This window comes from Neophocaena asiaeorientalis, unplaced genomic scaffold, assembly GCF_003031525.2.
Source record: "Neophocaena asiaeorientalis asiaeorientalis breed wild unplaced genomic scaffold, Neophocaena_asiaeorientalis_V1.1 scaffold1238, whole genome shotgun sequence".
In the NCBI taxonomy this organism is placed as follows: domain Eukaryota; kingdom Metazoa; phylum Chordata; class Mammalia; order Artiodactyla; family Phocoenidae; genus Neophocaena; species Neophocaena asiaeorientalis.
Window position 1 is genome coordinate 137,348 of NW_020174073.1, and position 14,643 is coordinate 151,990.

The 14,643-nt window shown below is 36.4% G+C and overlaps 1 non-coding gene across 1 annotated transcript; it reads right to left on the minus strand.

Moving 5' to 3' along the window:
* Positions 1-4,150: 4,150 nt before the first annotated feature.
* Positions 4,151-4,276, minus strand: LOC112405970 (U6atac minor spliceosomal RNA). Its single transcript, XR_003004473.1, has one exon. It is a non-coding gene; the product is annotated as a U6atac minor spliceosomal RNA (small nuclear RNA).
* Positions 4,277-14,643: the final 10,367 nt, after the last annotated feature.

Here is a 14,643-nt window from a genome sequence, read left to right on the forward strand (position 1 = left end):
TTTCAAGAAACTGTCAAACTGTTTTCCAGAGTGGCTATAACATTTTACATTCCCACCAGTAATATATGAATGATCCAGTTTCTCTGCATCCTAGCCAGCATTTGGTGCTACTACTTTTTTTTTTTTTTTTTTTTTAAAGCCCCCGTTACTACTATTTTTAATTTTAGCTATTCATATAGACATGTGGTGATATCTCAGTGTGGTTTTAATTTCCACTTCCTTAATGGCTAATAATGTTGAACATTTTTTTCATGTACTTTGCCATCTGTATATCCATTTTGGTGAAATATCTGTTCATTTCTTTTGCTCATTTTCTAGTTGAATTGTTTGGTGTGTTTTTGTTTTGTTTTGTTTTTTAATGTTATGCTTTGGGATTTCTTTATATATTCTAGATACTAGACCTTTGTCAGATATGTATTTCTCTCAGTTTGCAGCTTGTCTTTTTTTTTTTTTTTTTTTTTTTTTTTTGCGGTACGTGGGCCTCTCACTGTTGTGGCCTCTCCCGTTGTGGAGCACAGGCTCCGGACGCACAGGCTCAGCGGCCATGGCCCACGGGCCCAGCCGCTCCGCGGCATGTGGGATCCTCCCGGACCCGGGCACGAACTCGCGTCCCCTGCATCGGCAGGCGGACTCTCAACCACTGCGCCACCAGGGAAGCCCTGCAGCTTGTCTTTTAACTTCTTAGAATCTTTTGGAAAACAAAAGTTTTAAATTTTGGTGAGGTCCAATTTATCAAGTTTTCTTTTCATATATAGTGATTTTTTAGAAAATTTATTAACTAATTAATTTTTGGCTGCCTTGGGTCTTCGTTGATGCGTGCGGGCTTTCTCTAGTTGTGGTGAGCGAGGGCTACTCTTCATTGCGGTGCGAAGGCTACTCGTCATTGCGGTGTGCGGGCTTCTCATTGCAGTGGCTTCTCTTGTTGCGGAGCACAGGCTTTAGGCACGTGGGCTTCAGTAGTTGTGGTTCACAGGCTCTAGAGCGCAGGCTCAGTAGTTGTGGGCTTAATTGCTCCGCAGCATGTGGGATCTTTCCGGACCAGGGATCAAACCCATGTCCCCTGCATTGTCAGGTCGATTCTTAACCACTGCGCCACCAGGGAAGTCCCTCACATACACTGCTTTTGATGTTAAGCCTAAGAACTCTTTGTCTAATCTCAGAACTAAAAAAGATTTACACCTATGTTTTTATTTCTTGGTAAAGGTTTTATAATTTTCCATTTTCTATTTAATCCATTTTGAGGTATTTTTTTGTATAAAATGTCATGTTTAGGTAGAGGATTTTGTTCCCTTCCCTATGAATGTCCATTTGCTTCAGCACCATTTGTTTAAAGGGCTATACTTTCTCCATTATTGTTTTTGCACCTTTGTGAAAATTCATTTCAGTGTATTTGTTTGGGTCCATTTCCGGGTTTTCTAGACTGTTCCACTGTTCCGTGTATTCGTACATCCTCCAATACCACACAGTCTTGATTACTGAAGCTATATAATACACCTTGAAATTGGGTAGGCTGATTCTTCCCACTTTCTTCTTCTTTTTTAAAAAACTTTTTAATGATTTTTTTGATGTGGGCCATTTTTTGAAAGTCTTTATTGAATTTGTTACAATATTGCTTCTGTTTTGTGTTTTGTTTTTTTGGCTGTGAGGCATGTGGGATCTTAGCTCGCTAACCAGGGATCGAACCCACACCCCCTGCATTGAAAGGCGAAGTATCAACCACTGGACTTCCAGAGAAGTCCTTATTTTTCTTTTTATAAAGTATTTTAGCTATTCTAATTCCTTTGCCTTTCCATATAGATTTTATTTTATTTTTTAATAGTTAATTAATTAATTGGTTGTTCCGGGTCTCAGTTGCGGCTCACGGGCTCCTTAGTTCCAGCTTGCTGGCTCCTTAGTTGTGGCTCCAGGGCTCCTTAGTTGCGCACGCCGTCTCCTTAGCTCTGGCATGTGAACTCTCGGTTGCGGCATGCATGTGGGATCTAGTTCCCCAACCAGGGATTGAACCCAGACCCCCTGCACTGGGACCGTGGAATCCCAACCTCTGCACCACCAGGGAAGTCCCTCCATATAGATTTTAGAGTAGTATTGTCTATATTACAGAAAATGTTCTAGGTATTTTAATAGGAATTAGGTTAAATCTGCATTTCAGTTTGTGAAGAATTGATATGTTAACAACATTGAATCTTCCAGTCCATGAACACAGTCTCTTTTCATTTATTTAAGCCTTTGATTTATTTCATCATTGTTTTGTAGTTTTCTGCATATGTGTTCTACATATTTTGTTAGACGTACACCTAAGTATTTAATTTTTATTTTGCACAAGTGTAAGTGGTATTGTGTCTAAAATTTTGTTGTCCGTGTGTTCATTGCTGATATATAGAAATATTGGGTTGGCCAAAGAGTTCGGTTTTTTTCTATAAGATGGCGCTAGTATCTCTTAGTTGTCTTTAACTTCATTCAAAGTTTTGTTTTTGAATTTTGTTAGATTGCATTGTGACAGCTGTCATATCAGCATGCATTTTTAAAAAAACTTATCAAAATTGGTGAATTTTTGTGTAGCCATTTTAATATTGAAGATGGAAGAAAAAAAGCAACATTTTCGGCATATTATGCTTTATTAATTCAAGAGAGGTAAAAACGCAACTAAAACACAAAAAAAGATTTGTGCAGTGTATGGAGAAGGTGCTGTGACTGAATGTGTCAAAAGTGGTTTGCCAAGTTTCATGCTGGAGATTTCTCACTGGATTATGCTACACGGTCGGGTAGACTAGTTGAAGTTGATAGCGATCAAATCGAGACATTAATTGAGAACAATCAACGTTACACCACACGGGAGATAGCCGACATACTCAAAATACCCAAATCGAGAGTTGAAAATCATTAGCACTAGCTTGGTTATGTTAATCGCTTTGATGTTTGGTTTCCACATAAGTTAAGCAATAAAAACTTTCTTGACCTTATTTCCGCATGCGAGTCTCTACTTAAACGTAACGAAAATGTTACGTTTTTAAAACAAATTGTGACGGGTGATGAAAAGTAGATACTGTACAATAATGTGGAACAGAAGAGATCATGGGGCAAGGAAAATGATCCACCACCAACCACACCAAAGGTCGGTCTTCATCCGAAGAAGGTGAAGTTGTATATATGGTGGGATTGGAAGGGAGTCCTCTATTATGAGCTCCTTCCAGAAAACCAAACGATTAATTCCAAAAAGTACTGCTCCCAGTTAGACCAACTGGAAGCAGCACTAGACGAAAAACATCCAGAATTACAGAAAACGCATAATCTTCCATCAGGATAATGCAAGACTGCATGTTTGTTTGATGACCAGGCAAAAACTATTACAGCTTGTCTGGGAAGTTCTCATTCATCTGCCGTTTTCTTTTTATTCGTTATATTTTTTTCTTTATTTCTTTTTCTTTTTTTTCCTTTTTTCTTTATTTTTTAAAATTTCTGAGATATACATTTTAAAGTAATAACTAGAATTATGACTTATAGCATTATACCAGAACATATAAGATCTTTAGAAATTTCATGTAATGTCTGAAACATTTATATTAACATATTTCCATACAATCCTGCAACTTTACCAAATTCATTGATTAGCTCTAGTAGTTTTCTGGTGGCATTTTTAGGATTCTGTATGTATAGTATCATGTCATCTGCAAACAGTGACAGTTTTACTTCTTCTTTTCCTATTTGTATTCCTTTTATTTCTTTTTTTTTCTGTACGTGGGCCTCTCACTGTTGGGGCCTCTCCCGTTGCGGAGCACAGGCTCTGGACATGCAGGCTCAGCAGCCATGGCTCATGGGCCTAGCTGCTCTGCATCATGTGGGATCCTCCCGACTGGGGCACGAACCCGTGTCCCCTGCATCGGCAGGTGGACTCTCAACCACTGTGCCACCAGGGAAGCCCCCTTTTATTTCTTTTTCTTCTCTGATTGCTGTGGCTAGGACTTCCAAAACTATGTTGAATAATAGTGGTGAGAGTGGACATCCTTGTCTTGTTCCTGATCTTAGAGGAAGTGCTTTCAGTTTTTCACCATTGAGAATGATGTTTGCTGTGGGTTTGTCATATATGGCCTTTATTATGTTGAGGTAGTTTCCCTCTATGCCCACTTTCTGGAGAGTTTTTATCATAAATGGGTAAAAACAGTGATTAGATGCCACGAAGTAAATGGCAATGCCTTAACTGTATGCGTGTTGTTAGGCCCGAAGGCCTCTTCCATCCTTGTCAAGGGGAGTGCTAACCTTCTGTCCTTTCATACAACACCATCTGCCGTTTTCACCAGACATTGCACCTTCGGATTTCCACTTATTTCGGTCTTTACAAAGTTCTCTTAACAGAAAAAATTTCAGTTCCCTGGAATATTGTATAAGACACCTGGAACAGTTCTTTGCTCAAAGAGATAAAAGGTTTTGGAAAGATGGAGTTATGAAGTTGCCTGAAAAATGGCAGAAGGTAGTGGAACAAAACGGTGAGTACGTTGTTCAATAAGTTCTTGTTGACAATGAAAAATGTGGGTTTTATTTTTATTTAAAAACCAAAGGAAATTTTTGGCCGACCCAATATAATAGATTTTTGTGTTTATCTTGTATCCTGCAATCTTACTATACTCACTTGTTCTGGGAACTTTTTGTTTTGTTTTGTTTTGCTTTTGGTAGGTTCCTTGTAATTTTCTATGTAGAAAATCATGTCATCTCTAACTAGGGACAAATTCATTTTTTCCTTTCTCATCTACATGCCTTACATTTCCTTTGCTTGCCTTACTGCACTGACTAGCACTTCTAGTGTTATGTTGAACATCTAGAGATGAGAGTGGACATCTTTGCCTTACTTCCAGTTTGGCAGGGAGAGCATTCATTCTTTCACCACTAAGTATAGCATTAGCTGTAGGTTTTTTGTAGATGTTTATCATCAAGCTGAGGAAGTTCTCCTCTATTCCTTGTTTTCTGAGAGTTTTGATCATGAATGGGTATTAAATTTTATGAAAGGCTTTTTCTACATCAATTGATATGATCATGTGATTTTTTTTTTCATCTTTAGCCTTTAATATGGTGGATTACATTGATTGATTTTCAAGTATTGAACCAGACTTGCATTCCTGGATGAAATCCTACTTGGTCAGGATGTAAAATTCTTTTTATACATTGTTGAATTCTATTTTCTAATATTTTATTAAAGATATTTGCATCTATATTTATGATTACTATTTGTAATTTTCATTTTTTGTACTGGCTTTGTTTGGTTTCAGTAGCAGGGTAATACTAGCTTCATAAAGTGAATGGAATATGTTCCCTTCTATTACTTTTTCTGGAAGAGATTGCATAGAATTAGTGTTAATTCTTCTTTAACTGTTTGGTAAAATTCTCAAGTGAAACTATCTGGGCCTGGAAATGAGGGAGTGTTAACTTACGGATTTAATTTCCTTATTAGCTATAGCGTTATTCAAATTATCTATTTCGTATTAGATTGTAGTAATTTCTATTTTTCAAGGAATTGGTTCATTTTATCTAAATTGTGAAATCTATGTTTGTAAAGTTGTTTATTAAGATTTCCTTATTCACTTTGTTATAAATCAGAAACTAACACACCATTGTAAAGCAATTATACCCCAATAAAGATGTTAAAAAAAAAAAAAAAAAGATTTCCTTATTATCCTTCAAGAGCTATAGTGATATCCCATGTTATATTCCTTATTATTGTCAAATGGGGATGGAAGTGTCATCTCCCTATGTGGTCTCCACTAAAAATGGGATTGGGAGGAGCAGGGGATGGGGACCTTGGCACAACCTGAGTAAGGTGGAAGTCTAGGCTCCCCACTTGGCCTTTACTAGTGTGGATGTGGCTGGGACCACAGTGTTTTCTGTGGTGTTTGGCTGGAATAGAGTGATTATTGTCTGAAAGTTTTCCTTCTTGATAGACTGCTCTTTTTGTCTGCATCTATTGGTGTTTATGAATTGCTGGATTCTTCAGCTCCAAATCTGGACTATATGAGACCAAAAGAACACTCAGGGAACTTACCCACTGTGTTCTTCCTTTGACCTTAGGGCCCGAGCCAGTCTGCCTTTTTCTCTCCCCTTTCAGAGTTTTTTCATGTTTGTTTTATATATAATGTCCAGGGTTTTCAGTTGTACTCAGGGGTGAATAAAGAAAAGTACATCTACTCTCTCTTCCTGGAAGCAGAAATATTATAGGCCATATATGTATATTTTTAATTGAGGTCAAATTTGTCACTTGAAAGTATAAAATTCAGTGATTTTTAAGTAGATTTACAAGGTTGTATTACCAACAGCACTAATTCTAGAACATTTTCATCATTCCAGAAAGAAGCACCACACCCATTAGTAATACTCCCAATTCCTCCTCTTCCCCTAGCACCTGGCAATCACTAATCTGCTTTCTGTTTCTATGAATTTGCCTGTTCCAAACATTTCATGCAAATGAAGTCATATGCATCCTTTTGTTTCTGGCTTCATCATTTAGCACGTCTTCAAGGTCCATCCATGTTGTAGCATGTATCAGAATTTTGCTCCATTTTATGTCTGCATAATATTTCATTGTGTGGATATACCACTTTTGTGTATCCATTAATCAGTTGATAGACATTTAGGTTGCTTTGACTTTTTGGCTATTATGAATAACACTGCTATGAACATTAATGCACAAGTTTTGGCATGAATATGTCTTCAGTTCTCTAGACTATATATCTGGGAGTGGAATTGCTGGGTCATATGTTAATTTTATGTTTAACTTTTTGAGGAACACCGAACTTTTCCACAGTGGCTGCACTGCATTACCTTTCTACAAGCAATGTATGAGGATTCCAATTTTTTCTGTATTGTCAACAACACGTGTTTTCTATTTGTTAAATTATAGCCATCTTAGCAGGTGTGAAGTGGTATTTGCATTTTCCTGATGACTGGTGATATTGAGCTTTTTTTTCATATCCTTCTTGGCAATTTGTGTATCTTTTTCAAATAAATGACTATCCAAATCCTTTGCCCATTTAAAAATTGTATTATTATTGTTTTTATTGTTGAGTTGTAAGAGTTCTTTGCATATTCTGGATACTAGATCCTTATCTGATAGATGGTTTGCAAATATTTTCTCACACTCTGTGGGTTGTGTTTTACCTTTCCCTTAACATGCAAAAGTTTAAAATTTTGATGATATCGAATCTATTTTTAAGTGTTATTTCTAAGAAACTGTTGCCCAATTCAAGGTATGAAAATTTACACCTATGTGTTCTAAGAGTTTTATAGTTCTAGCTCTTTCATTTAGATCTTTGATCTTGAGTAGACTTTTTAATATAGTATGATGTAGAGATACACATTTATTCTTTTGTATGTGGATATCCAGTTAACTAAACACAGCTTATTGAAAAGACTATGTTGTCTCCCATTGAGTGATCTTGGCAGCCTTGTAGAAATCAATTGAACATAGATGTATGAGTTTATTTCTAGACTCCCACTTATATTTCATGATCTATATGTGTCTCCTTATGTCAATACCACATTGTCTTTATTACTATAGCTTTGTAGTGAGTTTTGAAATGGGAAGTGTTAGTCCTTCAACTTTGTTCTTCCTTTTCAAGATTGTCTCAACTCTCTGGATCGCTTGCATTTCCATATGAATATTAAGACAAATTGGTAAATTTCTGCCAAAAACACCCTCAAAACAAAACAGTTGGGACTCTGATAGGAGTTGCAATGAATCTGTAGATCAATTAATAATATTAAATCTTCCAATCTATAAACATGGGATGCCTTTCAATCTTTAAGACTTTCTTTAATTTCTTTTGACAATATTTTATAGTTTTAAGTGTATGTCTTGTACTTTTTTGTTAAATTCATTACTAAGTACTTTATCCTTTTTGATGCTATTGTAAATTGAATTGTTTTCTTAATTTTATTTTCAGATCATTCGTTGCTAGTGTATAGAAATACAATTGATTTTTGTTATTGGTCCTGCAACTTTTCGGAACTCATTAGCTCTAATTGTGTGTATGTGTATTTCTTAGTATATAATGCTTAGTATATAATTTCTATATATAATGCCCTGTCATCTGCAAATAGGAATAGTTTTACTTCTTTATTTTCAATCTTGATTTTTTCCCCCCTTGTCTAATTACTCTGGGTGGAACCTCTAATACAATATTAATAACAGTGGTGAAAGTAGGCTTTCTTCATCTTAGAGGGAAAACTTTCAGTCTTTCACTATTAAGCATGGTGTTAGCTGTGGGTTTTTCACAGATGCTCTTTTATCAGGTTGAAGAAATTTCTTCAAAGGCAATAGCTCTAATGCACCATTCTGCAAAGTTATATATTTTTTCTCCTGAAATATTGAGGCAGGGGCAAGGGAGGCCTTAAAGTTGAACAGATTCAGGTTAGTAGTTTTGACAACAGAAGCATGAGGGGTGAGAGTGTGGGTGGAACTGGCAGGACATTGTTTGTGGTGATGGACCAGGGAGTACGTGGCTAGATGGAGAAAAAAGGGACAAGGAAGGGGATGAAATTGAGGGAGACAGTAATATAGGGGTAAGGACTTAATCAAGTTAATAATAGTTTTTGGTTTTGGTTTTTTTTTTTTTTTTTTTGCGGTACGCGGGCCTCTCACTGCTGTGGCCTCTCCCGTTGCGGAGCACAGGCTCCGAACGCGCAGGCTCAGCGGCCATGGCTCACGGGCCCAGCCGCTCCGCGGCAGGTGGGATCTTCCCGGACCGGGGCACGAACCCGCATCCCCTGCATCGGCAGGCGGACTCTCAACCACTGCGCCACCAGAGAAGCCCAGTAATAGTTTTAATGGAAGAAAAGGAGTAAGAGATCTAGAATAATAGAGGTTGAGTTCAAATAAGGGAATATTGAGGTTTAATATTTGTAAATAGCACATGGGGCTGGAGACAGGAACAGTGATTGACTGGAAAGAGAATGAGGGATCTTTTTTATTTTTATTTTATTTTATTTTTGGCTGTGTTGGGTCTTTGCTGCTGTGCACAGGCTTTCTTTAGTTGCGGCGAGCAGGGGCTATTCTTCGTTGCGGTGCGTGTGCTTCTCATTGCGGTGGCTTTTCTTGTCTTGTTGTAGAGCACAGGCTCTAGGCACATGGGCTCAGTAGTTGTGGCTTGTGGGCTCTAGAGCGCAGGTTCAGTAGTTGTGGCACACGGGCTTCGTTGCTCCACTGCATGTGGGATCTTCCTGGACCAGGACTCTGACCTGTGTCTCCTGCATTGGCAGGTGGATTCTTAACCACTGAGCCATGAGGGAAGCCCGAGGGATCTTTTTTAAGATGATGAAAATGTTCTAAAACTGGATTTTGGTGATGTTTGCACATCTCTTTAAATTTACTTAAAATAATTTGAATGTTTAAAAAAAGTTAGTCACTAAAATGTGGGTACAAAATACATTAATATGTGAATCAGTTCTAAGAAATGACAAAGCTGAGGGTGAGTCCATGAGAATGGGTGGCTGCAGGGGAGTAGAGGGAGAAGATCAGTGTCCGGTATATTATCTGCACAGACGTTGAACTCTCCATAGTGGTGACAAGAACTTGAGATGTAGAAGAAAGCTGCTTTTCTATTGCTGACTTTAAAAAAGTATAGGAGCAAGATTGATTTGTACAGGACATTGATAAAGAGGATTAAAGAGTAATTTAAATGGATACCACAAGACTTAACAAGCAAATACTTTCCCCACACCAACAGGAGACCCGTTCGCTTAAAATTTATTTGATGGAATAGTAAAATCTGCCATTGGTTCTATGTAATAGACACTTTTCTAATGGTAACTGGGAGCTACATAGATGTGTAACTCCTTCCGCTAGACAGTTAATAATTTACTTGAGGAAACCAAAGATAAATCTTTGAAAAGTTTAGCAGCAACTATTACCATCTATTAGAGTGGCTAAAATAAAATAGGAGGAAAAAGAGAAAACTCACAATACCAAGTGCTGGAGAAAATACAGAACACCTGGAATTCTCACACATTGCGTATAGGAATGCAAAATGACTTCCTTGGAAAATAGTTTGGCAGTTTCTTATAAAGTTAAACATACACTTATCATGACTCAGAATTTCACTTGTGGGTATTTACCTCAGAGAAATGAAGACACATGTTCACGTAGACACCTGTATATAGATGTTTATAACAGCTTAATTCAAAATTGGAAAAAAGGAGTCTTCCCTGGTGGCACAGTGGTTGAGAGTCCGCCTGCCGATGCAGGGGACACGGGTTCGTGCCCTGGTCCAGGAGGATCCCACATGCCGCGGAGCGGCTGAGCCTGTGAGCCTGCGCGATCTAAATGTTCACCGACTGGTGAATGGATAAATTTTCAAAAATATTTGGTTGCGTTGGGTCTTAGTTGCAGCACGTGGGATCTAGTTCCCTGATCAGGGATTGAACCTGGGCCCCCTCCATTGGGAGTGCAGAGTCTTAGCCACTGGACCACCAGGGAAATCCCTGAATGGACAATTTGTGGTACATCCATACATACCATAGAATACTGCTCATCAGTTAAGAAAATTAATTACTGATAAATGCAACAATGTGGGTGAATTTCAAAAGCATTACATTCAGTGAAAGAAGCCAAAATGATACAAATGAACATATTTACAAAACAGAAACAGACTCACAGACTTAGAGAATGAATTTATGGTTACAGGGTGGGGGGGTGGAGCGGTGCTGAGGGGAGAGAGGTAGGGAGGGATAGATTGGGAGTTTAGGATTGACATGTACACACTGCTATATTTAAAACAGAAAACCAACAAGTACCTACTGTATAGCACAGGGAACTCTGCTCAATACTCTGTAATAACCTAAATGGGAAAAGAATTTGAAAAACAATAGATAACATGTATATGTATAAATGAATCACGTTGCTGTACACCTGAAACTAAAACAACATTGTTAATCAACTATGCTCCAATATAAAATAAAAACTTTAAAAAAAAGTAAAAGAAGCCAAACTCAAAAAGCTACATATTGTATAATTTCATGTATATGATGCTCTGAAAAGGCAAAACTATCAGAAGTGAATGCAGATCAGTGGATGCCAGGGACTGGCTTTGGGAGGGCTTGACTATAAAAGGGATATGAAGAAACTTTTGAGGATGATGGACTTTGGTGATTATATGGGTATTCATTTGCCAAAATTCATAGAATGTAACTAAAAAGGGTAAATTTTACTACATGTAAATTATACACTAATAAACTTAATTTTACAAAAAAGTTTATGACAATATCTAACCTGTTATTTATACATTATTCTTAGAGTTTTCAAACTTTTGGGTGTCAGGACAGTTTTATACTCTTTCAAATTATTAAGGATCTCAAAAAATATTTTGTTTATATGGGTTGTATATGCTGATATATCTATTTACTGATATATTTATATTACTGGAAATTAATACTGAGAAAGTAAAAAAAAATTTTTTTTGGCTGCACTGCACAGCATGTGGGCTCTTAGTTCTCTGACCAGGGATTGGACCCTGGCCCTTGGCAGTGAAAGTGTGAAGTCCTAACCACTGGACCACCAGGGAATCCCCAATAACTCTGTTTTTCAAAACAAAAAATATTAGTGAGAAGAGAAGCCTTGTTTTATAATCTCTGTAATGTCTGTCTTAATAGAATGCAGTTGGATTCTCATATCTGTTTTTGCATTCAATTTGCTGTGATATGTTGTTTTGGTTGAAGTACTTGAAGAAAATTCAGCCTGACAAAGATATTTAGTTGGAGAAGCCAGGAGTATTTTCATTGCCTATTCAGATGATTGTAGATATTCCTCTTTGTTGTGACACAATTTGAAAGAGGTAACTTCTTGAGGTTTAGTTGTGGAAACCTTAGCCATATCGAGGAACTTATACTAGTAAGTTTCAATCCGTTAGTCTTTCTTGGACTTTGAATAGATTTTTTTACTCACACCCAATTTAGTAACATGTATCAATCATTTGGAAAATATTGGTTCACTGAATTTTCCAAGTCTTCTGACATGTTTTTTTATACAATATCAAAAAATCACATTTATTAATATCACCACTGATCTCCCCAGAAAAAAATTTTTAAGTGTTAGAAACACTGTCAAGCTCATGGTGGTGTATACAAATTTTCCAAAATATTAAATTTTGCTTGAAATTCTTTTCATTGGCAAAAAATACTTCCAGGTGTTTTCTATGAAAGTAAAGGCTTACTTCATCCATTTCAGAAAATGGCTGTCAAATACCAAGTCTGAATAACCATAGTTAGTCTGTCAATCATATTTGCAAGTAAAATTGTGTGATTACTATCCAGAACATGTAAAGAATTCCTACAACGCAATAACAAAATGACAAACAAGCCAATTCAAAAATGGGCAAAGGATGTGAGTAGACATTTCTCCAAAGAAAGTATATAATAGGCCAATAGGCACGTGAAAGGATGTTCAACATCATTTGTCATTAGGGAAATATATATCAAAACCACAATAAGCTCACACACACGTTAGAATGGCTATTATCAATAGAAAATAACAAGTGTTGGCAAGGATATGGACAAATTGGATTTCTTATGCAATGCTGGTGGGACTGTAAAACAGTACAGCTGCTGTGGACACCAATTAACTTCTCATAAAGTTAAACATAGTGTCATTATAAGATCCAGCGATCACACTTCTAGATATATACCCCAAAGAATTGAAAGCAGGAACCCAAACAGACACTTATACACCAATGTTCATTTTAGCATTATGCTCAATAGCCAGAAGGTGGAAACAACACAAGTGTGAATAATAGATGAATGGATAAACAAAATGTGGTGTACATATAATGGAATATTATTTAGCCATAAGAAAGAGTGAAATTTGGATACTTGCTACAACTTGAATGAACCTTGAAAACATGCCAAATGAAAAAAAGCCAGACACAAAATGTCAGCTATTGTGTGATTTTGCTTCTGTGAAATATCTAGAATAGGCAAATTCATAGAGACAGAAAGTAGAATAGAGGTACTGGGGGGCTAGGGAAAGAGGGAAATGGGGAGTTATTGTTTAACAGGTACAAAGTTTTTTTTGGGCTGATGAAAAAGTTCTGGAGGTGGGTGGTGATAGTTGCTCAACATTGTAAATGTACTTAATACCACCTAATTATGCACTTAAAGTGATTAAAATAGTGTTATGTGTATTTTGCCACAATTTTTAAAAAAAATTTAAAATTGAAATATAGTTGACTTATAATATTGTATAAGTTTTAGGTGTACAGCACAGAGATTCATATATATATATATATATATAAATTATTTATTTAGTTATTCTTTTTCAGATCCTTTTCCCTTATAGGTTATTACATAATATTGAGTATAGTTCCCTGTGCTATACAGTAGGTCCTTGTTGGTTATCTATTTTATACATAGTAGTGTGTATATGTTAATCCCAGCCTCCTAATTTATCCCTCCCCTACCCCCCTTTCCCTTCAGTAACCATTAGTTTGTTTTCTGTGTCTGCGAGTCTCTTTCTGTTTTGCAGATAAGTTCATTTGCATGTTATGTATATTTTGCCACATTTTTTTTTTTTTAAAGCTGCTGGTTCAGCTTACAGCATTGCACATGTGCTGTTTCCTGGAGACTACGAGGATATTTCAGTATGCAATAAAAGTGCTTTATGTGAAATCACTAAGTCATTGAGAATTTTAAGATGCATCCTCATGGATCAAAATGTAATCAAATTAATGTTTTTTGCTGCCTTATTGAGGCCATTTTAAATGGAAGCTGGCTTGTTTTTCTGCAAATATTTAACAGAGACAAATGTAATGTCAACTAGATAGTTTAGTGCCATTGCCTTGATTCGTATTAAGTTACAGTTTTGTCCATCGTTGGCTTTTGCAACATCAGTGCAAATGTCAATGCAGTTGTTCCAGGATACACCATGAGGTTCAAGAAAGTTATTCAATACTCAGAGTGTTTCAACATAGAATGTGTTTACTGTCTAACATTCACATTGAAGATCCTGTTTGATGATTATATGGCACTGAATCTGCTCAAATACGAGGAAAATAGCAGGTCTAGCCATGTTTGTAGATTTAATCTCCCCCTTTTAAGCCAAAGAGTCATTCTTAAATGTTAAGTCTTCTATTTTAGAAAACAATATTAATTCTAACTTCTTAAAAGCAACAGTTTTAGATAAAATAAAAAATTTAGAAATGTTTTCAAGTTTAAAAAATTGTGAAAAATGAGAACAAATAGTACTAACGTTTTTTTTGTTTGCATAGGTGCAATAAATTAATAATTTCAAAATAACAATTTAGTCCATGATAATGAGATTGCAGAGACTATAGCAGAAATAACTGAATAAAGCCAGCAAGAATATGATAGAAGTACTGAGGAAAAACTTAATATCTGAAAATACACATTTAAATTCTAATCCTACTACCTCAGAGAATTCTAAAAAACATAAGAATACAAAGAACACATTTCATGGCCAGAATGATGACATCATCATATATCCTGTAGCATCTGGAAAATTCCACTGTATGCTCCTAAAATAATGAGAGTTTAAAAAGCAAATAATGTATTATTACTATTCTGAATATAATCTTGACTTCCTGCAAGGGTCTCGGTCCCCTCAAGAGTTTGCACTCCATATTTTGAGAATTGATTAGTAAATTTTCAAATATT